This window comes from Ambystoma mexicanum, chromosome 14 (assembly GCF_040938575.1).
Source record: "Ambystoma mexicanum isolate Mex_15411 chromosome 14, UKY_AmexF1_1, whole genome shotgun sequence".
NCBI classification, from domain to species: domain Eukaryota; kingdom Metazoa; phylum Chordata; class Amphibia; order Caudata; family Ambystomatidae; genus Ambystoma; species Ambystoma mexicanum.
In genome coordinates, this window is record NC_090940.1 from 54,187,789 (window position 1) to 54,205,042 (window position 17,254).

At 45.6% G+C, this 17,254-nt stretch overlaps 1 long non-coding RNA gene across 1 annotated transcript in view; it reads right to left on the reverse strand.

The window, feature by feature from the left end:
* Nucleotides 1-707: 707 nt before the first annotated feature.
* The window catches only part of LOC138527406 (uncharacterized), an 80,995-nt gene continuing 64,448 nt past the window's right edge, over nucleotides 708-17,254 (reverse strand). The window contains exon 3 of the long non-coding RNA XR_011283919.1: nucleotides 708-4,271. This is a non-coding gene — a long non-coding RNA (uncharacterized lncRNA). The remainder of the gene's footprint in view (nucleotides 4,272-17,254) is intronic.

Sequence of the window (17,254 nt, forward strand, 5' to 3'; positions counted from 1 at the left end):
AAGACAGGAAAAGAACAGTTCAAGACACACATTGATTTCAAACGGGAAGTTTAGTTTCACATCTGAAGAAATGGCCAGCAGCACATGACCTTTCAGACTCAAACATAATTACTTTTAATTACATCTTATACGACACAAAATTTAACAATATATGCATATTACATCTGAAGGGTACATGTACATGAGAACACCATGCCCAAGCTTGTAAGTCTGGTGGGCATTTCATTTGGCATCCTGTCATTTTGGAGGGAAAAACAAAACAACATTCCTTTATTTAATGTACAGGTAAAATGCTCCGTTTTACTGCAGCTGCTGAGAACCCAATTCTGACATCCTATTGAAGATACTGTGCACTGCTGTTTCATACATGTGTGTGCAGCTCTCCATGGATTTGTCAAAACATCATTGCTGCATGTCTTTATTTCTCTTCATGAAATGCATTGTGCACACCTCTGCATTTAAAAATTGAGGCCTACTTTTTTATTTTTGATTTGGGCCCCATAGGCCATATGTCGGACATCATTTCTGCGCTGGCCTTTTATTTTGGTAAGCCCTCATAACTGACTCTGGCCACAGTATTTATGGCATCCAGGGGCCATATTTCACCCCACACATAAAATGCGATAGAATATTACATAACAACACATAGCATAACACAGCATAATGTAGCATAGCCTAGCATAAAAGAACACAACACAGGTAAGAGCACCCCTGTACAAAATTATTTAATTAAATTAAATGCGATAACATATTACATAACACTCTGCATAAATTGCATAAATTAGCATAGTTTAGCATAACAGAACACAGCACAGATATGATCATGCCTGTACAAAACATAACATGCTATAGCATATTACACACCAACACATAGCCTAATAAAGCATAAAGTAGCATAGCTTACCATAATAGAACACAAGACAACAAAACCCAGGTAAGAGCACATTGTAACCGTTTATTGAGAGGCCACCCTCAACACAGGGAGTTCCGCCACCCCATCAAGGTGTCCCACAACAAACTGTTTAATGTCAATTCTTTGTTCATCCCTATTTCCGATTCATTTCATGCCCCTTGGATCCCTCCCCCTGTGCCACCAATGAACCAAGAACCAGACCGGTGTACAGGAAATATATTTAGATTTATTTGAATGATTGGTAATGAAGATCACACTAAAACTACACACTCCACCTTCTGTTGCTCGCAATTGAACTTCTCTTTACATAAATGAATCATACAAGTTGGTTGGGAAAAACACAAATCACAATACTTTAGTTTCTACTGATTTCACTTCAAGCAATAATCAACATTGGTCAATTAACAAAATCAGTTTACATATGCAATGCTGTGCAATTTCCATTTGCCTGTGCCCTTTAAAGACTAGCAGTTTGGTTTACAGATTTGTACAAATGCATATGGCAATAATATTTCACCCACACCTTTGCTTTGAAATAAACACAGGGTGATTTAGCAGTTTGTTTTTCAGCCCGTCTACACTTAAAGGGCTGTGTTGGGGAAGTCAGCCAGAAAAATTCGCACGATTTGGGAATTTTGGATTTCAGATTCCCCTTCACTTAAAGGCTTGTGTTGGGGAAGCAGGATAGAAATTGGATTTTAGTTTAGGGATCAGGTCACTCCTCTTTCTTAAAGAAGTTGGGGTCACGGGACAAATAGGGTTACCCAATTACTTTACAGTCTATAGTTTTCAGCGCACACTGGGAATGAGCCTTGTTAATTCTGAATTTTAACAAGAATCACCCTGTGGTGTTCTGCCAAGGGGAATTAATTGAATTCATATTTTAGTTAAATAGGCTAAGGATTAAGGATCTACACAGTGTTGCCCCAACTCCTCCTCCCACCCACTATAAAGGGAAAGGATTTAAAGCAAGCTGATTCCCCCACCTTTTGGTTTCAAATGGCTCAATTCTACTTACATTGAAAACCTCTGTTTAAAGTTCAGGAAAGCCAGCTGCATTTCAGTACCCTCTTTGAGGATAGGGCAGGGGTCTGGTCGCACCACTCTCACGGATAGTCCCCAGCTCTTCACCGTAGGGCCCAGCCAGCTTTTTGGCCTCCCCAGCAACAGACAGCTCCAGCCAGATGCAATTTCAGCAAATCTCCTTTGGTGTTTCCTTGCAGCTGTCAGTTGGTCATTTTTATCAGCTCTTCTCCTCTCTCATAGAGCATCCACTTTATATACGAGTAATGACAGCATCAAGATTTCAATATAGGGCAGTACCTTGCAAGAATTCTCGCAACCAGGATTTGACAGTTACACTTCTCTCTTCCCCCAAGTCCAGCCTCTCCCTAAGGATTGGTTGAGGAGCCTAGAACAGAAATAGGGCAACTCCCATTTGAAATCCCCTTTTTTTCATGTCAACATTTAGGCAAAAGGTAGTTATGTGGCAACGCGTAATAATGGGTCTGCACCATGTTGTACAGGTGTGTGGCAACTTTCCACCATTTATACAAAAAGCATAATTATGAAAATGCAGTTTACTCTCCAAATACCAAATTTTACCCTCCACCAGTCCACCAACTCCTACATTCGGGACATGTTCAGAGCAGCCAGGAACACATTTCAACTTGCCATTACAATTTCCTCAGTCACGGGTGGATGAATATTATTTCAACAAAATTGCCTGGAATTAATCTTTAAAATTACACATAAATGAATGCAGCACATCCTGTGGTTGTTGAGAAAAATGCATAAATTATCATACTTCTTTTAAACTAATGGTAAATCTTCATGGTCTGCAAATGTGAACTTCCCTTCCTCCATACCATTTGCCATTCCAGGCCAACATGTGACCAGAGCTTCCTGGACTGTGTTTTTATTAGCCTCTCTGTTTGAAACTGGTAGGTTGCAGGTTGTACATTCTTGGGATGCATTAGGTACAGAGAGATCTCCCACTGTCGATAATGAGCCAGGCCAGCCCTGTGATGTCACGGGGCCCTGCTGACATCTGGCATCCTGTCCTGTTAGCTGAAGAGGACCACCATTTTGATCTGAAAATCTTCTATTTTCTTGTATTTCCTTCGAAGTTTAGATTCTCTTGATTTCAGCTCCTCCCATATTCCAGTCACGCACTGTCTATGCCCTTTGCCATTCACAGAAATGAGCCATCAGAGACAACAGGTCTGGGGAAAGTTGGTTTTCAACACTCTTAGCAGGCCACACTTTATTGCAGTTATAAATACATGGGGATGCAAAAGACAGGCTTGCAGTGGGGGAGTCCTTTGTGAAGTCTGCCCCACAACAAGCAAATGGGTTGGCTTCGGACCTGAATGAAATGTACACGTGACCCATGGAAAAAAAAGGGGCTTTTTCTTTTCAATTGTTGCCGGTATTTTGCATGTGAAGCATAATATACATTACATCTTATCAGCACACACTAAGAGCGCAATTCATGGAATGTATTGCACGGTTCAAGTGACTTTGCACTGCCGACCCAAACCTTGATTCAATGAACTGTGCAAAGTGTATTTTTGTGTGCAAAGTCTGTGCAAAGTTATTTTGTACTGCAAAAATGACTATGCACTGACTTTGCACAAACTTTGCACTGCAAAAATACACTTTGCACAGTTCCATGAATCAGGTTGTGTGTCGGCAGTGCAAAGTCACTTTGAACCATGCGAAAAATTCCTTGAATCGGCTCCTAAATCTTTTCTCTCACATGTTTATGTTAGCAGGGGAACATTGTTCTCATGTTTTGCTCTAAAACGGCAAACGCACGTTCAACGACATTTTGGTGTCAGTATTTGAAAATACTGCTTTTCGTGTGAAAAAGGCATTTGAATTACTTCTGCCACTATTAACTAAAGGCTATTCTTCATTTTGTAATGACAGATAGACCTTTTAACATAGCACTTCCTTGTGTTACTTGCATAAACTCCCACAATCTGCCCTAATAGCAACATTTTTCAGTGTGAAGACTTTTTTTAATGAAGGCTAGCAGGTCATTTTTCCAGTGGGACCTCCAATTCTCTTTGTTGGGGCCTTTGATTAAACCCCACATACCCCTGGTTCTCCCTTGATTTTTTCATGGGGGCGAGCAGGGCAGAGTGGGGTTTTCATCTGAAGTATTTTTCTTTCTGTTGGAGCCCGTACGGCTCCACTTCCTTCATTAGGGAGTGGGCACTCTAGCCCCCCTTCCGTCTTTGGGTTGGGGGGTGTAGCATGGCACCCCCTTTCTTCCTTTGTCCTGGGACCTGTGGGATCCTCCTCGGAATCACCTCTTGCCTCCAGGCTGTACGTGAATGAAGTTAGTTATCTACCAATAGAAAGAAAAGAAAGTTCAGTACTTTTTACGCAACATATTTCATGGAAGATGAACATTGCGTTTTTGAGAAAAATACTACATAGCAACAGACATAAAACATTACATAAAATTAGACACAACATTTCAGAATATCAATTCAACAAATTGTTTTAACATTTCCAAAGAATATTAATGAAACTACTCATCTCGGGAGATTAGCTCAAGGCAACATGCTTGCCTTGGAAGCAAGACGACATGGAGCACCACAGGTTCAATCCCCGGGTCCGTGCTTAGAAAATTCTCGGTATTAAGCGCGTTATAAATAACCTATCATATCATATCATACCTGTTATAATTCTCCATCCAGGGTTTTCACCCTTTCCTTTCACTCCTCGGATGGTTCCTCTGCTCGACTTTCATTTGGCTCCTCAATCAGCCGTAAAGCTTGTCTGGGATGACAGCTTTTGACTGATTGATACACATTTTCTTCTGTCTGTTCTCCTTTTGGGATGCAGATCTTGTAGGCAACAGGTCATATTTTATCTACAATATCAAATACACCACGCCAAGATGGAAGTAATTTCCGCTCCTTGGCCTGATTCCTTTGAAAATTGTACAGTTAAACCTTGTCACCTACTTCGTACTCTTGTTTGGTGATGTTTAGATCATGATAGTTCTTCATTCCTTCAACCATTGGTTCTAAATTGTGCTGAGCTGGAGGTGCCTCCTTACATTTTCAATGCACTCATGAGCATGAGTAGTGGCCACATTTATCAAGGTCTGCTACTGAGTTTTGTAGAGTGGATGCTGAGGTAACACCATTTTTAGACTGGTCATAAGATCAAATGGAGACATCTTTGTTGCAGAAGATGGTGTAGACCTAATAGCCATCAGGACAAGCAGTAATTAGATGTCCCAACTGGGTTCAGAGTCTGCCACAAACTTCTTTAAGATACTCACAACTGTCTTGTTGTATCTCTCAACACCCCACTTGAGGCCAGGTGGTAGGCAATGTGGAGTTTTCTTTTTGCCCATAGAATCTCACACATGTTCTCCATCACCTCACTGGTAAAATGACTTCCTCGATCTGACTCAGTCCTTTGTGGGAGGCCCAAATGAGAGAAGATGTGTTTCATCATTAGTGCGGCAGCTGTCTCCACCTTACAGTTTGGGTCTGGAAGACATTGTACACGCTTTGTGAACAAGCATGTTACAGTCAACATGTACTTGTTTCCTCTAGAGGATCGAATCACTGGCCCGATGAAATTGACTTGCAAATCTGACCAAGGCAGTGTCATTCCCCTTTTTTGTAGGGGAGCTCTGTGTGTGAGTGAACTGGGTTGTGTTGGAGCACACACAAGACACCCCTTTAGGTAAATGTCCAGATCCTGGCCCATGTGTGGCCAGCCAGCAACTTTGCTCAAGATTTATAATGTAATTTGAAACCTCCTATGGCCGGCAGCGGCCACGTCATGGGCGTGGTTCAACATCAGGCTTTGGAATGAGGTAGGTACCACCCACTGGTGACAGCCAGATAGGTCTATCTTTACCAACAAACCGTCTTGGATCTCAAACATCTTGGAAAACTTCATAAGTACCTTGAAATCCTCTTTACCGGTATAATCTGACTCTGTAAGAGGAAAAGTCACAGAGTCTTCAATGTGTTGATAGAACTTTCCAATGATCCGGTCCTCTTTCTGTGCAGTGATCAAATCTGCATCAAGGGTATCTTGACTCCACTGGGCAGTCGAAAGATCACTATTCACACATGTTTGTGACCTGGTGACAGTGGCAACTTGGATTTCCCCCAGCAGGGATTCCGTTTCTATCAAATCCCCTTGCAGTGCTCTGGTTTTAGCCAGCTCATCAGCCAGGTCATTCCCATTCTTATCTGGCCCCTCTATTTTGAAATGACTCTTTATTTTCTTCAAATAGAGGGTCATCTCATTGTAGGTCACCGGATCGTCAATTGACTGGATGAGTGGGCGAGGCTCTCGTAACCGGGACTAATGTCCAGCAGAGGGACTCCCAGGACAAACCTTGTTTTTTGCGTATCATTCACTCAGGCATACCGAATGCCAGCCACTAGTTCTTTTTCCCTTTTGTTATCAACATGGTAGGAACACCCATCCACATAAACTGTGGGTAACCCCTGACATGTGTCTTCTTCGTAGACCTTGTGTGGAGAAGTTAAGTACGCCTTCATGTTGTTGGTCATTAGACTTTCGTCCTCAAGACAGTTTTCTTGAACACAATCTTGCAAGCCCCCCAACCCTTCCGCTAGGGGACTCTTCTTGTTTTGGCTATATCTCACCTCCACAGGAAAGCCTTACATTGACAGAATCCAGGAAGTAATTGGTTTGGTGAAGAGTCTCGAAAATGATGTTCTCCAACATTGGATCTTTCATGGATTCACATGCTTAGAATATTCCCCGTCGTCAGGCTGGGAACCCTCGGTACATTTACAAAGCCGTTTTCCATAGGAAAAATTTCAACACTTCTGTGTCCTATCTACGTCGTTTTGGGCTGCTTACGCATGCCCCAATAGGACATAGCGGTATAAATGCCCCACCCCCGCGGCTCCCTTCAGATTTCAACCGTCTTCCAAAGTAGTGGGATCACCTTGCGTCATCTACTATTTTTGCTAGGTTGTTTTCGGCGTTTTCATACTGTCTGGGAAAGCTCTTTTTTGCCCGTGTGCTACATGCAGGTTAAAGAAAGTGTATGAATGAGATGGCCATATGGACTGTATATATTGTCTCTATTATGATGGCCAGGTATGATAGAGAGATGTGGCATCGTTTGGCACCCATACTAGAACATCTCCCAGATGAACACAGAAAGGCGGCGATGTTACTCGTCCGAGAGGGGGAAGAGGCCTCTAATCACTCTATAAATATCGCTGTGGACCTGGCAGAATCAGGTTTTAAGCAGGTTAACAACGGGGTGGTTCTGAGGAGACAAGCATGGCTAAAGTGCACCAACTCTCAACCTGAAGTGGAATATAAGGTGTTGGATATGCCTTTTGAGGGAGACCTTCTTTTTGGTGAAAAGGTGGACTCTGACACGGCGCGCTCTCTGGGAGCCCTCCAGAGTGGTAGAGAGGAGCGTAAGGAAACTCACGGTTCTCGTCATCAAGGGAACGTGCCTTCAATAGACCGTAGTACTCTTCGCATGGCTACAGGCGGGCTTCTCAGACTGCAAAAAGACATCGGGACTATCCAGCCTCTAGGAAGAGGGGAGGTTACTCCTCGTCGTCGAAAGACAAACAATCTAAAGACCAGCAATGACAGGTTTCAGAACGTCCTGGGAGGCAGAGTGTCTCACTGTGTCGATGAATGGGAGAACATAACCTCGGACCGGTGGGTTTTGGACACTGTAAAGTTTGGTCATTCCTTACAATTCAAAAAGAAGCCATCGCACATTCCACCAGTGTTTTCGGCTCATCCACACCTGAACGTTTTAAGACAAGAGGTAGTACTTATGCTACAAAAAGGGGCTATAGAATTGGTACCTGTGTCACAGAGGGGTCAAGGAGTGTATTCCCGATACTTCGTGGTGAAGAAGCCCAACAGAAAATGGTGTCCCATTCTGGACCTTCGGGACCTCAACAAAACGTTAAAAAATCTAAAATTCAAAATGCTCACACTTCAGGAAGTGATCCGGTCGATTCAACAAGAGGATTTTCTGGCATTGTTGGATCTCCAGGACACGTACTTTCACATACCAATGCTTCGACGACACAGAAAGTTCCTAAGGTTTGTAGTTGGGCGGACCCACTACCAGTTCACAGTGCTCCCTTTTGGACTAAAATCGTCTCCCAGGATGTTCATGAAATGCCTAGCCCCGGTTGCAGCATGGTTGAGAAAACCGGGACATCATGTTTACCCGTACCTGAACGACTGGTTAGTGAGAGGATCGTCCCCTATGTCAACTCTGGCAAGTCTAGAAGCTACCATGCAGCTTCTGCGACGACTAGGATTTGCGGTAAACTTCGAAAAGTCCTCATTGACTCTGTCAAGAAGCTTGGTGTTCTTGGGTGCACAGTTCGAAACTCAGTCAGGATTGGTGAGACCATCCGTGGAGAGGATCCACAGACTCAATCAGCTGGCAAGGCAATGGAGAGTCAATACCAAAGTGTCAGTAAGAAAATATATGTCGATACTGGGCGCCATGGCCTCGTGCATCCCTTTGGTGAACAACTGCCGCCTTTACATGAGGCCAATTCAAGAATTCCTGGCAGACCGATGGACCCAGAGCCAGGGACTTTGGTCGGACAAACTGACCGTCGACGACAAGCTCCTGCGGGCACTTCGATGGTGCCAAGTCTTCGAAAACCTGTCCACAGGGGTTCCCTTGCAAGAGCCATTGTTTCGCAAGACCATCGTGACGGACGCTTCGCTGACTGGATGGGGGGCACATCTGGGCGCTCTCCAAACGCAAGGCCGGTGGTCGTCGGAGGAGTCGCTCCTTCATATCAATGTGCTAGAGTTGAGGGCAGTGCGTTGGGCCCTGAAAGCTTTTCTACCGCACATAAAAGGGTCAGTGGTGAGAATATTGACAGATAATACGACAACAATGTTTTACTGAAGAAAACAAGGAGGTACTCGCTCCAGAACTCTTTCCACCGAGGCTCAGGATGTATGGCAGTGGGCTCTACAACAAAATATAACCATCGTAGCCCACCATCTTCCGGCAGAAAAGAATGTGCAAGCGAATTCCCTCAGCAGGGAAATGGACCAGATACACGAATGGGAACTGGACGATCTTCAGTTGTCGAAGATTTTTGGAAAGTGGGGGCAGCCTTCTCTGGATCTCTTTGCAACAAGGGAGAACATGAAGTGCGAACAGTACACCAGCAGATAGCAGATGGCCGCAGATCGATTCGCTGGGGGAAGCGTTGTCCTTCCCGTGGATGGACAAGTTTCTGTACGCTTTTCCCCCGTTTCCACTCATACGGCGGACCCTGCAGTGGATTCACAGATACCGATGTCGAGTGATCTTGGTGGCTCCTTATTGGCCCAGACAGGCATGGTTCTCCGACCTGCTACAGCTTTCAATAGCGCGGCCGGTAACGTTTCAGAAAGTCCCGAACCGCCTGTCCCGGGACAAGGGAACAGTGTGGCACCACGACCCAGACAGTCTCAACCTGACAGCATGGCTCCTGACTTCTTGGAGTTTGTTACCCTGACTATTTCATCGGATTGCCGTTGAATTCTGCAAGCCGCGCAAGCTCCGTCCACGAACACTTCGTATGCATGCAAGTGGAGGAGATTCTGCGTGTGTTGTCAAAATCAGCCGGGGTTGCAGCCCCTGAATATAACTCCGGAACAGCTTCTACCATATTTGCTGCATTTAGCGGAGAACGGGTTATCTTTTTCATCGATAAAAGTACACCTGGCAGCCATTTCAAGGTTCACGCGGAGAAGGCAGTCGTTGCCGTTGCTTAGTGATAGGCTGATAAAGCACTCCATGAAAGGTTTATTTTGTACATTTCCACCGATTAAATGCTTTCCTCTGGCCTGGAGTCTTAACTTAGTGTTGGCGGAGCTAATGAAAGTTCTTATCGTGGAAGTTGGCTTTTTTGGTAGCTATCACTTCAGCACGACGACTCTCGGAGATACAAGCATTGGTCATAGATCCTCCGTACTTGAGGTTCTTTAAGGACTAATTGGTGCTGGCAACCAACCCTCATTTTATTTAGAAAGTTCCTACTCTTTTTCATAAGCATTCGTCAACTGTACTACCTACCTTTTTCGCAACTCCTTCATCGGTTGCGGAAAAAGCCCTCCATACTTTGGATGTGAAAAGAGCTCTAAAGTTTTATCTTCATCGGACTCAGCAATTTAGGACTACGCAACAACTGTTTGTGGCTTATGGTCCGTCAACGAAAGGAAAGGCAATCTCAAAACAAGGACTAGCTCGATGGGTCTCGTCGACGATTGCCTTTTGCCACTCCAAGGTGGGGAAACCGCTGAAAGGATGTCCGAGAGCTCATTCCACGAGATCAACTTCGTCTTCGGCGGCGTTGTGGGCCGGAATTCCGGTGGGAGACATTTGTCAAGCGGCATCCTGGTCGGTGCCACATACATTTACCCGCCATTATTGCCTCAAACGACAGCATGCAGACGATGTACAGATGGGACGAGCAGTCCTACGTCATCTGTTTCAGTGAGGTAAACCCTATTCAGGGGAATGGCCTTAATCTATATATATATCTTAATATATATTCTGGTTGTTGTTGTTGTTTTTTAAACCAACCTGTAACCGCTGGATTTTTTTTAAAAAAAGAAAAAAGACAAAATGTGTGCTTAGGATGGTATTGGTTTGCATTCACACCCCCAAAACCAGGATTACTGCTATACAATCTATTCTAAGCATGTGAATCCATGAAAGATCAAATGCTGGAGAAGGGAATAGTTTCTTACCTGTAACTCCATTTCTCCAGCATTGGTATCTTTTGTGGATTCACATGCGCCGCCGGCCTCCCCTGAATGCAAAATATATATATATATATATACCCCATTCTACTTTGGAGGGGTTAAAATCTGAAGGGACCCACGAGGGTGGGGCATTTATACCGTTACGTCCTATTGGGGCAAGAGTAAGCTGCCCAAAACAACATAGATAGGACACAGAAGTGTCAAAATTTTTCCTATGGAAAACGGCTTTATAAATGTACCGAGGGTTCCCAGCCTGACGACGGGGAATATTCTAAGCATGTGAATCCATGAAAGGTACCAATGCTGGAGAAATGGAGTTACAGGTAAGAAACTATTCCCTTCTCTCCCTTTATGAATGGGCGGTAATGTTTCAATGCCCACACCGTTGCCAGGAGTGCGTTCTCACAGTAATTGAATTTCTCCTCCACAGAGGACAACGTTTTGCTTGCGTAAGAGTTCACTTTGTTGCCCTTGTCATGCATTTGCTATAACACCGCTGTTAGGCAAGTATCTGAGAACCCTGTTTCCAAGAAGTAAATCCAAACAAGGATCCTGGGAAAGGCTTTATTTCAGTTGTTTAACTGCCTTGGCGTGTTCCGGACCCCACTCCCACTTGACTCTGGATTTTAACCAATGTACCAAGGGCAGAGTGACCTCTGCGTAGTCTTCAATGAACATCTGACTATAATTAGTTAGTCCAAGAAGGCTTCTTAATTCTCACAGATTATTAGGGTCTTTTAATTCCATTAAGGCTTCCACCTTCTTTGCCTCGGGATTAAGAACCTCAGGGGTGATCTTGTGCCCTAAGAAGTTCACTCGGGTCTTACTCCAGCGTGCCTTCTGCAAGGACAGTTTTGCTCCGGCTTTCTGCAACTGGGTTAGAACATACCAGATTTCGGCTATATGTTCCTTCACAGTGGAGCATCATCTACATAAGCCATGTTTCCCCTTTCACCCAAATCGGGCATGGCCTTATGTAGAAAGATGCTGAACTCATTACTGGAGTTTATGTATCCAAAGGGGATTTGGGTCCACGTGTATTGCTGCCCCTGAAGGTAAAGGCAAGCTTGTACTGGTCCTCCTTACTCATGGGTACTGCCCGTAACCGTTGGCCAGGTGAATGGTGGTTAACACCTTTGACCCTTGGATCTGTGCCAGCCCCTGATCGATGTAGCAAAGTTGCTCTGCACATAGTCTCCATTTGCAGTTTTGAGTATCTCCAGTGCCGGGTGTTGAAGATACTGTGGATCAGACTAATTATCCCACAGGATTTTAAGTTCTTAATAATCTCTGTGAGTGACTCCATGGATGCGAGAGGTAACCAGTATTATTCACAAACACTTGAGCCATATTTTTAGGTCCGTGGGTATGGTGGTTGAATGAATGGATGTGCGTCCACAGTCGTATGAGTCCACTGAAAGGCTATATTGGCATTCCAGGAAGACCCGTTTCTGCTTTTGTCTTTGCTCCTCGATCTCACAGGCATCAGCAAGTTTGATCCTTTCCTCGACCATGTGCTTGAAATCTGGAAAGACCTCAGGCATGGCAATTTCAGCGGTACCCTCCAGTTCAGTGGAGAGATCTTTTTTGATTGTGTTGACCTGGACAGTAGGTTCCTTGTAGTAGTGTTCCTTGACTCTGAACACTACTCCCTCCCTCCTGATGTCAACTGTATCCTCCCTCCTGATGTCACTGGTAACCTCTTCCAACATGTAGGGACAGGAAGAGTAGACATTGAAATTCCCCCATGCCTAGTAAACTCTTTTCTGGAGGAATAACGTTGCTGATGCCGAAATAGTCACTTGGAATTGGTCCCATGATTTCATTACCTAAATCTGTAGAATAATGTTGCCCATCAACCGCCATTCCAATAAAGTTGCCTGCACCCAAAGTGATACTTCAAGGATCGCTGTTATCCACCAAGATTCAAATGGTGTCATGTTCTAGCTCTACTAGAGGTGTCGTTTTTAAATACAAACCTTGTTGTTGGAGATGGGAATTTAATTGTCTGTAGACATCCTGATGTTTGAGGTTCTGTCCTCGCTTAATATTGAGAGGAATATGTCCGCCATACAGGTGTGGTCTGCAGCCAATGATCTCTGCCTTAATGCTAGTAAGACCGAGATTCTCCTCATTGGCACACCTGCTCTCTCTCCTTTCCTGTCACTCTCTGGCCAGCCTCTCTTGGTCCGCTTCCTGCTCCCACTTGTGAGGCTAAAAACCACGGGGTCATCTTCGACTCCACACTTTCCTTCTCTCCTCACATCTCTGGCGTCTCTAAGAAGTCACACTACCAGCTTCCTTTCCGCTCCTTCCTCCAGAAGCTCAATGTCTCCAGAGATCTGGTTCTCGCTGGGCAGGACTACTGCAACAGCCTCTTTCTAAATCTGCCTGGCTCTACTCTCCGCCCTCTACTACTCATCCAAAACAGGACTGCAAGACTTGTCCTTGGCCTCAAGCCCAGGGATTACATCTCTCCAGGACTGAAATCTCTGCACTGGCTCCCAGTAGTGGCGAGGATTAAGTTCAAAACCTTCTGCATTGTCCATAAGGCCTTCTGGGTCCTGGGACCTCAATAACTTCAACTCTCACTTCCTAAATATCTTCCCTCTTGAGCTCTTCGCTCATCCGCCTCCAACTCCCTAAGGGTCAGTCGCTTCTCCAAGCAGCGAGTTGGTGGTAGATCTCTTTCTTCTGCTGGGGCCTCTCTCTGGAACAGCCTCCCTGCCTTTCTGAAACTTGAGGAGAACCATCTCTGTTTCCGAAAGCACCTCAAGACCTTCGTCTTTGCTTCTGCTTTCTCTCCTCCTCTCCCCTGTTAATCTCCTGGCTGAATCTGAAACTGCACTGGTTACCTGGCTACCCTCTGATCTCAGGCCCAGGTCCCCTCCCGACAAGTTGCTCACCTGCACTTTCCCCTGGCAACCCTTGCACTCAGGGACTGTTTCTGTATCCCTACAGCCCCTACTAGAACTTGACCCCTGATGTCTGCTCTTACCCTTGCACTTGCCACCACCTGTCTGCACTTTTATTTATTGTCTTTATTTATTTTACTGTTATCCTATGTATTGCACTGCCCCCTCCCCTTTCCCCCGCACTTCTCCCCTTCTCCCGCCCTGGCACATGCGCAATTTCAATGTCACCTGGACTAGTAGGATCGTTGTCTGTCTTCCCTCTGTTTCCCCTCCCTTGCCTCGTCGCGCCTTGAAACACTTGTGTATAGGCGCGTTATAAATGCCATATCATATCATATCATATCATGTATCAATAGTGAATTGTTACACTTGTCCTGGGATGGTAGCCTCTACTCACACTTGAACTTCAACCGCATAATGCAGCAAATGTGCTAACCGGAATGCTTTTTCAGTGTTGGCAAAGCCGATGGGGTTACCAGGCTTTATTATTAATTAGCTCCAAATTGATTGGAAATGGGATGAAAATGTCACTTCCAAGATAAAAGCCGGAACGGACATCTCTCATGACCCAACAATTATGCTCTATGCTTTTGTTGCCAATGGAAATATTTAGCGTACAGGAGATGTTTGGAGTGTGGAGTTTCTAGACCTACTTCTCATTTGTCAGTCAATTTAAATGAGGGGATGGTCTGATCTTTTGGGAGTTTCCTGAGTAATCTTTCGCTGTTGAAGCTCCTTCCATTATTCTGGCATACTTGGCAGCACCTGCTCTTCCCTCTCATTTTACTGAATGGGGAAAAACAATTGTTTGCCCTTTTTCGGAATGTCCGTCAGACTTTGAGCGGGTTCTTTGTTGTCTGGTTTCACAGACTTCGGACTGTCGTAAAACTTCAATGTATCCCCCTCCAGTGTGGATTGCCACTTAGAACTGGGAGGTAGGTTCATTTTCAAGAATGGATCCCATCAACAGTTTGTATTCCTACAGAGATGACAGTGATGTCTGGGACTTGGTTATTCTTGAAATGGAATTCTACTTTCTCAGAAAGCCGATCAATTAAATGACAGGTACCAGTCATGCTTACATAGTTGGTGCTCATTTTTAATTTTAACGGGCGGTTAGTCTGGGTCCAGAGGACCTTGTTTACACAGTCAACCAGACGTGATAACCTCCTCAGGAGATCGTTCCCCAGTAAACAAGGTGCGCCCTCTGGAGTCACGACTATCACCGGATGTTTTGATCGATGTTGCCCAATTTTTCTATTCCAGATCCGCATTCCCTTAGATGTAAATGTCATTCCCGTTGAAACTTTTGAGTTATCCGGGAAGTGGTATGAGGGGAATTTGGTGGCCCTCCCCTATCCTGAGTTTAGTTGGTCAAAGGACTTTTTGGATAGAAGGGTGGCTTGGGTTCCATTATCCTCCATAGCTGATAACTCATACTGACACTGCACCTTGACCAGTGCATAAAACCAGCCTTCTTTCTTCTCCAGAGTGCAAAGAAAGTGTGAGTTAATTGCCAGTGAATCTGTTGGTTGTCTACATGACCATCAGTCTGGCTTCAGAGCTGCCACAATCACGGAAACTGCTCTCCTGAACATCCATGAAGACCTGCTCTCCAATCTCGACTCTAACACCCCCTGCATCCTCATCCTGCTTGATCTCTCTTCTGCCTTTGACACTGTTAACCATGCCATCCTGCTCAACCGTCTCCGTGATAATATGGGTATCACTGGTCAGGCTCTGGCGTGGCTGACTTCTTTCCTCTCTGACTGACCCTCCCAGGTCCAACTTGGGTCCTTCCTCTCTGAGATCTTTTTCTCTACCTGTGGTGTCCCCCAGGGATCTAACCTCTCCCCCTGGCTGTTCAACCAATACCTGGCACTCTTGGCCCACTGCATCGCCGCTCTCGGCCCCGAATTTTCAGTGTTATGCGGATGATACCCAGTTCATTTTCAGGCTACCCTCTGCCTCCTCCTCTCCGTCTCTCATCTCTGAATGTCTGTCTGCTATCCAGGAGTGGTGTGCCGCAAATGACCTCTGCCTTAATGCCAGTAAGACTAAGATTCTACTCATCGGCACACCCACTCCCTCTTTCCCTGTTGCTCTCTGGCCGGCATCTCTTGGCCCTCTTCCTGCCCCCACCTGCAAGGCTAAAAACCTCGGGGTCATCTTCGACTCCACACTCTCCTTCTCTCCTCACACTCTGACGTCTCTAAGAAGTCACACTACCAGCTGCACCTCCTCAGAGGTATTCTCCCTTTCCTGTCCTTCCCCCAGAAGCTCACTGTCTCCAGAGCCCTGGCTCTCTCTAAGCTGGACTACTGTAACAGCCTCTATCTAAAACTGCCTGCCTCTACTCTCCGCCCTCTGCAACTTATCCAAAACAGGACTGCGAGACTTGTCCTTGGCCTCAAGCCCAGGGATCGTATCTCTCCAGGACTGACATCTCTGCACTGGCTCCCAGTGGCTGCGAGGATTAAGTTCAAAACCCTCTGCATTGTCCACAAGGCCTTCTGGGGCCTGGGGCCGAAATATCTTCAACTCTGTCTTCCTAAATATCTTCCTTCTCGAGCTCTTTGCTCATCCGCCTCCAACTCCCTCCGGGTCAGTCGCTTCTCCAAGCAACGAGTGGGCGGTAGATCTCTGTTGTCGGCAGGGGCCTCCCTCTGGAACAGCCTTCCTGCCTCCCTTAAACTTGAAGAGGACCATCTCCGGTTCCGGAAGCACCTCAAAACCTTCCTCTTTGCTTCTGCTTTCTCTCCCCCTCTCCCCTGCTGAATTCCTGGCTGATACTGCACTGGTTACCTGGCCACCCTTCTGTTCTCGGGCCCAGGCCCTGCCAGCTGCACACCTGCACTGCCTCCCTGGTAACCCTTGTACCTGGGGACTGTTTTCTGTAGCCCTACAGTCCCCTACCAGCACTTATCTGCACTTACCCTGCACTTGGCGCCTTCTGGCCGTTACTATATTGTTATTCTACTATCCTATGTACTGCACTTCCCCTCTCCCCTCCCCCTTGCACTTTTCCCTTTCCCCCCTCCCACGCACTTGCGCGATCTGAATGACACTTGGCCTAGTAAGATCGTTGTCTGTCTTCCCTTGTTCCCCCTCCCTTGCCTCGTCGTGCCTTGAAACACTTGTGTATAGGCGCGTTATAAATGCCATATCATATCATATCAGTGCTGTGTTCCTTTTCTTGATATTCAACTCCGACACATGTGTTCTTGGGTGATTTTCTAAGTCAGAGATCGGAAATCTGTAAAGAAAACTTTGCAACTAACAATGGGTGGACTTGGGGAATCCTCTTTCTCCCCCGATTCTTTACTGTCCCCCTTTTCCTGGGTGCAGTTCTCACAACCTGTTTGGGGGACGGACACCTCAATTCTATTCTATCTGGCTCACATTTTGGGAGTAATATAGTTTCTTAATGTGGGTCAGTCTCCATACTTACCCTGTCCCACACAGGGTCTTTTGGGACCCATTATTTGTGGGAGGGACCCCCTGTTTCTGAAAGAGAAGGTCTGCTTACCTGAGTCCTCCAGGAACTCTTCTCTTTCAACAAAGAGGGTTCTTCTTTGGCCTCTTCTACGTACCCTTTGCTATTTGAGTTCTAACATTTCGGGGGGTAGAAGAGTCA